Source organism: Palaemon carinicauda, chromosome 21 (assembly GCF_036898095.1).
Source record: "Palaemon carinicauda isolate YSFRI2023 chromosome 21, ASM3689809v2, whole genome shotgun sequence".
Taxonomy (NCBI): domain Eukaryota; kingdom Metazoa; phylum Arthropoda; class Malacostraca; order Decapoda; family Palaemonidae; genus Palaemon; species Palaemon carinicauda.
Window position 1 is genome coordinate 100,461,621 of NC_090745.1, and position 10,000 is coordinate 100,471,620.

General features: G+C 34.2%; 1 protein-coding gene and 1 long non-coding RNA gene across 2 annotated transcripts in view; one reads left to right on the top strand and one right to left on the bottom strand.

Moving 5' to 3' along the window:
• LOC137615365 (uncharacterized) overlaps positions 1 to 10,000 on the bottom strand; it is a 68,588-nt gene that overhangs the window by 8,647 nt on the left and 49,941 nt on the right. The gene's annotated exons all lie outside the window — the stretch shown is intronic.
• The window catches only part of LOC137615371 (uncharacterized), a 59,723-nt gene continuing 50,008 nt past the window's right edge, over positions 286 to 10,000 (top strand). Inside the window, exons 1-2 of the long non-coding RNA XR_011039231.1 lie at positions 286 to 383; positions 4,457 to 4,641. This is a non-coding gene — a long non-coding RNA (uncharacterized lncRNA). The remainder of the gene's footprint in view (positions 384 to 4,456; positions 4,642 to 10,000) is intronic.

The following is a 10,000-nucleotide window of genomic DNA, read 5'->3' on the forward strand; positions in this document are numbered from 1 at the left end:
ATATTTAATCGCAATCTCTTTGATGTCTCCATCATACACTGCGACGGTTTTCCAAATATTCGAATTCCATGAGAATAATATTTATATATAACTGAGATGAATTTATCATACCACTATTTCTTAAATATGACAAAATGCTCACATTACAATTTTAATTGAATATCGATTTCAAAATATTTTAGCTGCTTCATCGGTGGTTAAAGTTGGCAACTGTCATCTCTTGCGCAGTTGCGCTTCCTGATCTTCTCTTGTGAACAGTATTGTTGACATTTGTTACGAACTTACGACAGTGTGACTTGTGAGTTGTGAACGTTTGGTAGTAATGTGTTGACGTCGCCATCTGCGTACCTTTTAACTATCTGCTTTAGCACACCTGTGTACTCGTAAGTAGTCTACATCCAATATTTTGGAGCCTTTGTAGTTTGTTAGGACAGGCCTGGAACCGCCAGAAAATCGAGTAAAAAATGTCCGAAATCGGCCCTTTTTCAAGGGAATGATCACAGAATGAAATAGTATTCACTAGTTTTGTAAATGCTTGTCCCAACAAACTACATATTTAGGACAGGGTCGCGATCGAAAGAAAAGAGAGTAAAAACCATCACCTATCGAATTTTTTCACGGGAAGTTTAACAGAATGAAATAATGAATTCACTCAATTTGTAAATGCTTCCCATTGACCCTAACGGTGGTGCTATCCCCCCCCCCCCCTTGCGACCCCCCTCAAACACTGTCGCTATCATACAAACACCACAAACCCACCTAACCTAACCTAGTAGTTCCCAGGTCACAACCCCTCGGACCCCCTTCGTAAGTCACTCTCCTACACAAATAAAAAAAAAGCTATGGGCTAAACGCTAAATTATATCTTTAACTTCATATTATGGTATATCGGATCATAGTAAAGAACATCTTTCCCTTAAGGAATAACCCTGGTCAATGCAATAATTTTTTCCCCACGTACAAGTAGTCAGCTGCAGTTAACTCTGAACGGTATAGGTCTAGTTATGACAAACCTTCTCTCTCTCTCTCTCTCTCTCTCTCTCTCTCTCTCTCTCTCTCTCTCTCTCTCTCTCTCTCTCTCTCTCTCTCTCTCCTGTATGCATCAGTGCTGTATTGGGGTCTAAGCAAACGTTTTTTCGGTCCCTAACTACATTATATTGTTGTACATTATCTCGGTTCATGCTTCCTTTCTTCCATCTTCCTGTCCAATATCTGCTAACTTTGACCTTTTAGTGTAACTATTGTTTTACCCTAACCTTTATCTTTTAGTGTAACTATTGTTTTACCCTAGATGCACTGCTCCCGTGAATGGCCTATTAAGCCCAAATACAATATATCAAAATCGGTCTCACACTGGCACGCATCTTCAGACACCGAGGAAAGAGGAGGAACCGATCAGATTGCTCTCCATGATTCCGGTTGCATATAGCGAATTAGATTATGGACGATTGTATAGGATTTTTCAAAGAGAAGTTTATTTATTTTTTTAAAGATTAAATGGGAAGACGTTTCACAGGTAACCAACGTTTACTTAGTCCTACACATAACAACGCCTAACGGTAAATACAGTGCTTCTGTCAAGATATCTCATCATGTTTCAGCATTTGATAGTACTGCATAAGTATAGTAACAATTTGAATATATATATATATATATATATATATATATATATATATATATATATATATATATATATATATATATATATATATGGTGTGTGTTTGTGGTTTACATATGTAAGCCTTGTGTGTTCAGTCTTACCTGCCATTAAAATTGCTTAGTAGTTGGTCGGCCTATTGGCTGTTCAACCTTTTTTTGTTTTAAACGTATTAATTATACAACAGCATTAAGCACTTATATATATATATATATATATATATATATATATATATATATATATATATATATATATATATATATATATATATATAAATGCTTAATGCTGTTGTATAATTAATACGTTTAAAACATAAAAAAGGTTGATTAGCCAATAGGCCTATTGGCTGTTCAATCTTTTTTATGTTTTAAACGTATTAATTATACAACAGCATTAAGCACTTATATATATATATATATATATATATATATATATATATATATATATATATATATATATATATATATATATTTATATAAGTGCTTAATGCTGTTGTATAATTAATACGTTTAAAACATAAAAAAGGTTGATTAGCCAATAGACCTATTGTCTGTTCAATCTTTTTTATGTTTTAAACGTATTAATTATACAACAGCATTAAGCACTTATATATATATATATATATATATATATATATATATATATATATATATATATATATATATATATACATACACATATATCTAAGTTTTTTTTTCAATCTCTTTTTGTTCTAATACCGTTTAATGGGACATTAAAAAGGAAAGAGTTTACGGACCAGTGTTATACTTGACTAGGTTAGTACTGGGAAGGATCCGATAATGTCAGAACGTCACTATTATTTTTTATTGAAATAATTTCTTATGTCTGGTTCTGTATGTAAAATTTCTTTTTAGCTAATGAAACACTATATACGAGAGAGAGAGAGAGAGAGAGAGAGAGAGAGAGAGAGAGAGAGAGAGAGAGAGAGAGAGAGAGAGAGAGAGAGAGAGAGAGAGCAATTATCTTAATTGTAATACAGGTTTATGAAAATATTGATTTGGAACACTATTTCACTCATTGTATGTTGCTAGGCTCAAAAGCAATCCCGGTATTCATAGGAATGCTTGGGTCTTTATGTGTTTTGTCACGCCGCCAATAGATGGCTCTGCTACTTCTGTGATTTCGTAGATGACGTCACAAACTAGATTCTGGATGGAAAATCGGGCGGCGGCCTCTCAGGACAGGGAGCCAGCAGTGTTGCCATTTTAGCAGTTTTCTCGCTAGATCTGGTATTTTTTCATTCAATCTAGCGGGAAGAAAATGAGTTTAGCGGCTAGCGGGAAGTTTTAGCTTTGTATGAAAATTATTAGCGGTTTTCTGGATTTTTTTCCCTAAAACATGTTCTCATTAATTATGTTATTCCAATCCAATTCACAAAAATCAAATTGCAGTAGAATTTTCGGTACTTGATGCTTGTATTTCCAAGTACCAGTTGCTACAAAGTTACCTACTAACATACTATAAAGGTATACTCATGATTCCTACTGAAGTTTGTTTTATCCCTGCCAACCAACGTTTTCCAATCTGTAGATGTATGAACTATATATAATTTTCCACACACACACACACACGAGGAACATACAGCTTGTGTTGATTTTTTAAGCCAAAATCTAGCGGTTTTTATGGTTCTGGCTGGCGGGAACTAAAAATCGTTGATGGCAACACTGGGAGCCTGTCTGAGGTGAGGGTCCGGTGACTCCGGTCAGTCTGGAAAAGCAAATTTCAGTTGTCACTGTTGCGTTCAAATGACCTAACCTTGAAGACGTGGTAAGTGTACATTTTTGTTGTCTATGATGAAAATACTACTCTAATTGCTTTCACGCGTATCTGAGCATCAGGTGATATATTTTTTACTTCACGTTTTGATCACCTAATTCTGAAATATTTTCTTTAAACATATGAAGATAGCCGTGCTTTAAACTGATTACAAGCAATTTGAATAGATTCGTTGTTATTGTCAACAACAGTCAATCTATTTATTTTGCATCATCGTGTAAAGACATTTAATTCCAATGAAGGCTAAGTATTTACTCCAAAGAATGTATGATTCATAATCAACCAATACTTTTTTAGAGGCCATTCGTACTCATAGTAGGCCTATTTTTCTTTCGAGCAGTTTAATCTGAAAATTATTATTTGTTATACATTAGACATAAAACAACTAATTGTTCAGGCCTATTAAACATGTGAAGTATTTCATTGAAGGTATACTCAAAATACTTCTTAAAGAAAAAAAAAATGTCTAGGCTTATAATTGATGATTCCTCGCTACTACCGTATGCTATTCTGTGAAACTTTATATAGATGTGGATGCTTTTGTCATTGGCAAGGATAGATTAGATTTTAGACATATGTATACTTTATTAAAGGCAATACCATTGAGTGTGTTTTTTTCTCTTTGAGAGTTCACACAAACAACTATTTGGCCGGTGCAGACAGAAGCATACTGGGACTATAAAATCCAAAGGAACAGATTCCATTTAGACAGAGTTGAACTGTTGTAGACTTTAGTAGGACAAGTCGCATTGGTATTGGTAAATTTTAAATTTCAGCTTCGGCCTACTCCTGTCTGCACCTGTCGAATCCGTCACCTGTTTGGACGTCCATATATACTTACTTTTACTTTTACGGGTTTATTTCTCGCCCTCCGTCAGACACTAAAAGTCTGTTCAGGCGGGCCTTGGTGTGTGAAAAAAATAATTTCTTTCCGGTTAATATTTTGCTCTGTAGCTTATATATTGTATGAGAGTTTGTTCTTAAGATATAAATTTATTTCAGGTTCCAAAACAAAAAAAGATTAAAGGATGATACAAGGATGGAAAAATTTGGGCACTATCTTTACTCCCAATTCTTTGTTCAGACCAACTGCTGCGGCACCATTTGACAACGGGACCAGCTTCCTAACCTCGCACTTCCGCTACAACTTGCCAAGGATATTCACCATACCTTCCTATCTTTGCAAGGTAAAAGTTTTAATTTTTATCCATTTCCATTTCAATGCGAAATTTTTTATCTTTCTTTCACAGATTCTAGTTATAAGAGATAGTCGATAATGCTAGACCTATCTTTGGGTGATTAGTGTGGGGACGTACGGCCTACCAACTCCAGAGCTCGATCAATAAGTGTGGAGATGTAGTAAATTTACATAATTTAGGACTATATTGGAAAGGTGTTCGTACCAGTGCCGACAGCCCAAAATAAAGCTGGTATTTAGTTATATATACATCGCAAACTAACCTCACAGTAACAAAGCTTATCAGTGCTTACATGAGCAAATGATTAGGCGAATTATTTCAGAGTTGTTAGACCTATCCGGAGTGGAGATGCAACTGGTTAATCTGGTTAGTGAATCGAATAGCGGGAAAATTATTCGAATGTTTGGAGTTTTTATTATTTTTTATTTACCTGTACTTGGCAACGCTTTTAACCGACTGTCTGAGGAGCTGCGTTCGAGATAGGGCCGGACAAGGTGAACAATAGGGCTTGGTCTTTTCAAAGTGAGAATGCTTGTGTTCTCAAGCGCGGTTACTTAAGCTATTCCTGAAACTGGTGTAGCGAATTAGGAATTTAGTAATTAATCGACAAGGAAATCCTTATCCTTATTCTCTCTCTCTCTCTCTCTCTCTCTCTCTCTCTCTCTCTCTCTCTCTCTCTCTCTCTCTCTCTAACGAATGTAGGGGAATGAAGTACTTTTTAACGGGGAGAATAGCCCAGTGAGGAAAAGAAACAAGGTTATGAATAATGATTAGTAGCTAATTTTAAATTCTTTACACACGGGATATTTGCTGTGCATTGAACCTTCCGAATTGTTAGTTTTGTCTGTGTTCTGTAATTTCGTTTTGTTGTTGAATGCCAGAATGTAAAGCTCAGTATAACTAACCTTGGTAGAATTGATTGTACGATCTGTCGAAAGTAGTATACCTATAAGTATTGCATTATTAACAGGTATATGCTTAGGTATGGATAGTTTGAACACAAACTTTAATGTTTTATAGACTTCATTCTATGTAAAACCAATTGCTGTAACTGTCGATGGTTTCAATAATGTTTATATCGTTAATTATTTGAACTTAAATAAGATTTGATAATTCTCATTTACTTAATTTTATAATGGTGTCAGTTTATCAGACCATTAGCAATTTTTCTCGAACTTTCCTGAGTTTCTACCACACGGAAATACACACACACACACACACGAACACACACACAATATATATATATATATATATATATATATATATATATATATATATATATATATATATGTATATATATATATATATATATATTATATATATATATATATATATATATATATATATATATATATATATATATATATATATATATATATATGCAGAAGAACCACAGGGAAAATGAAAATACGAAATATACGATTAAGTCCTGACACGAAACTAGTCAGGAGTTTTTAGGTTGAGCTTTTGATTGCAAAATAATGGCATTCTTCTGTTCACGGATTAGATGATATTTTTTCTCATTCTAGGTTGTGGTAAAGTTATTATAACTTTGGTAGGAAAAGGGTTAATTGTATTATGACTACATAGGCTAGTTTCACACAAGCTATGCTGGTGAGGAGAATTAAGAAAAAAAAATCAGATATTGGTTAGTGAAAATATTCAAAGGCGTCAGTAGTAATGAGTAAGGAAAGGCCTATAAAGGGTTGTAATGGTGGATTGAAAGATTGGAAAATAAAAGTCAATATACAAAAATTATAAGAATTCAGATAGGAATGGCTGACTCAGTTGTTCAAGCAGTTTGGCTTGCGGGTGAACTTACTAAGTTGTTGTATGAACGACTGATGATAAGAAATTTTACTGCGCAGGAAATTATCCACCATTAATTAAGCAGTTGAATGATAGAATCAGAAGTGACTGATGTGTTCTTTTCTAGAGCCCCCCCCCCCCATGTTATGAGAAATGGCTCAATGTTTTAGGTATATAGCATCATCATCAGCCGTTACTAGTCCACTGCAGAACAAAGGCCGCAAACATGCCCAACCACTTGTGTCTGTGCATAGTTTTTCTATGCCAGTCCACACCAACAAACTTTCATTGTTCGTCAAACCATCGTCTACTCTTCCTTCTCGTGCTTCTTTTGTGATCTCTAGGGACCCGTTCGGTTATTCTTAATGTCCATCTAATGTCAATTATTCTCATTATATGTCACGCCCGTCACCATTTATTTTTCTTACATGTTACAATATCATCTACTTTAATTTTCCTCTTATCAATGTTGCTCCTTTTCTGTCTCTTAGTGTTATTCCTATCTTTATTCCTTCCATAGATCTTTGAGATGTAATTAGCTTATGTTTCTAAGGCTTTAGTAAGGCTTCAAGTTTCTGATGTATTAGTTAAATCTGGTGTGGTCATCTGATTAAATACTTTTCGTTTTAGAGAAAGTGGCATTTTAATTTTCATAATATAACTTAGTTTACCAAATTCTCTCCATCCTATACTAATCCTTCTTTTAATTTCGATTTCGTGTCCTGTGGGTACACTTACTGTCTGTCTTAAGTACTACAATGTGTAGAGATTCGTCCCTAACTTAATTGTATGCAATTTCATTGAAGATTATCTTAGTTTTAATCATAATCAATTCCAGTCCTACATTTCTGCTTTCTCTATTCAAATTTTCCATCATCTTTTGCAAGTTCTCCCATGATTCACTAAACAAAACCATGGCATCTGCAAATCTTGAGTTGTTAAGGTATTCATTCCCCATGGTATAATGTTTATATCGTTAATTATTTGAACTTAAGTAAGATTTGATAATTCTCATTTACGTAATTTTATAATGGTGTCAGTTTATGAGACCATTAGCAATTTTTCTCGAACTTTTCTCAGATTCTACCACACGGAAATACACACATACACACACACGCACACAATGTATATATATATATATATATATATATATATATATATATAATATATATATATATATATATATATATATATATATATATATATATATATATATATATATATATATATATATACATACATACATACATACATACATACATACATACAGTGTATACACTGCATCTTCCTTTAATGGCAGAGTTTTTAGGTTGGGCATATGATTGCAAAATAATGGCCGCCTTCTGTTCGCGGATTAGATGATATTTTTTCTCATTCTAGGTTGTTGTAAAGTTATTATAACATTGGTAAGAAAATGGTTAATTGTATTATGACTACATAGCCTAGTTTCACACAAGCTATGCTGGTGAGGAGAATTAGCTAAAAGAAAAAAAAACAGATATTGGTTAGTGAAAATATTCAAAGGCGTCATTAGTAAGGAGTAAGGAAAGGTCTATAAAGGGTTGTAATGGTGGATTGAAAGATTGGAAATTAAAAGTCAACATACAAAAATTATAAGAATTCAGATAGGAGCGACTGACTCAGTTGTTCAAGCAGTTTGGCTAGCCGGGGTACTTACTAAGTTGTTGTATGAACGACTAATGATAAGAAACTTTACTGCGCAGGAAATTATCCACGATTAATTAAGCAGTTGAATGATAGAATCAGAAGTGACTGATGTGTTCTTTTCTAGAGCCCCCCCCCCCCCCCATGTTATGAGAAATGGCTCAATGTTTTAGGTATATAGCATCATCATCAGCCGTTACTAGTCCACTGCAGAACAAAGGCCGCAAACATGCCCAACCACTTGTGTCTGTGCATAGTTTTTCAATCCCAGTCCACACCAACAAACTTTCATTGTTCGTCAAACCATCGTCTACTCTTCCTTCTCGTGCTTCTTTTGTGATCTCTAGGGACCCGTTCGGTTATTCTTAATATCCACCTATTGTCAATTATTCTCATTATATGTCCCGCCCATGACCATTTATTTTTCTTACATATTACAATATCCTCTACTTTAGTTTTTCTCTTATCAATGTTGCTCCTTTTCTGTCTCTTAGTGTTATTCCTATCTTTATTCTTTCCATAGATCTTTGAGATGTAACTAGCTTATGTTCTAAGGCTTTAGTAAGGCTTCAAGTTTCTGATATATTAGTTGAATCTGGTGTGGTCATCTGATCAAATACTTTTCGTTTTAGAGAAAGTGGCATTTTATTTTTCATAATATAACTTTGTTTACCAAAATCTCTCCATCCTATACTAATCCTTCTTTTAATTTCCGTTTCGTGTTCTGTGGGTACACTTACTGTCTGTCTTAAGTACTACAATGTCTAGAGATTCATCCCTAACTTAATTGTATGCAATTTTATTGAAGATTTTCTTAGTTTTAATCATAATCAATTTCAGTCCTACATTTCTGCTTTCTCTATTCAAATTTTCTATCATCTTTTGCAAGTTCTCCCATGAATCACTAAACAAAACCATGGCATCTGCAAATCTTGAGTTGTTAAGGTATTCATTCCCCATTAATAATAATCCCTACATGTCTCCACTCTAAATTCTTAAAAACTTCTTATATGAATTCTGTGAATAATTTAGGAGAGATGGTTGGCCCTGTAACTCCTTTCTCAATCGGCACTTTCTCACTATATGTAGTTTTAGGATGCTGTATATCCTGTATAGATATCTCCAAGTGTTCTAACATAAGCATCATCTACTTCAACTACTACTACTACTACTACTAATACTATTATTATTATTATTATTATTATTATTATTATTATTATTATTACTACTACTTGCTAAGCTACAACCCTAGTTGGGAAAAGAGAATGCTATAAGCCCAGGGCTCCGACAGGGAAAATAGCGTACTGAGAAATGGTAACAAAGAAAAATAAGATATTTTAGAAAGAGTAACAACATTAAAATAAATAGTGTTCCCTAAAGCAAGAGAACTCTAACCCAAGACAGTGGAAGACCATGGTTCAGAGGTTATGGCACTACCCAAGACCAGAGAATAATGGTTCCAATTTGGAATGTCCTTCTCCTAAAAGAGCTGCTTACCATAGCTAAAGAGTCTCTTCTACCCTTACCAAGAGGAAAGTGGCACTGAATAATTCCAGTGCAGTAAACCCTGGGTGAAGAAGAATTGTTTGTTAATCTTAGTGTTGTCAGGTGTATGAGAACAGGGGAAAATATGTAAAGAATAGGCCAGGCTATTTAATATGTGTGTGTGTGTGTGTATGTAAGCAAAGGGAAAATGAACCGTAGCGAGAAAGAAAGATCCAATGTAGTACTGTCTGGTCAGTCAAAAGACCCCATAGCTCGCTAGCGGGAGTATCTCAACGGGTGGCTGGTGTCCCAGTCGACTTACTACCTATATTCTTTGTCTTTGAAGGGCTTTCATTACTGCTGGGGATTTGACAAAATCAAAAGCTTT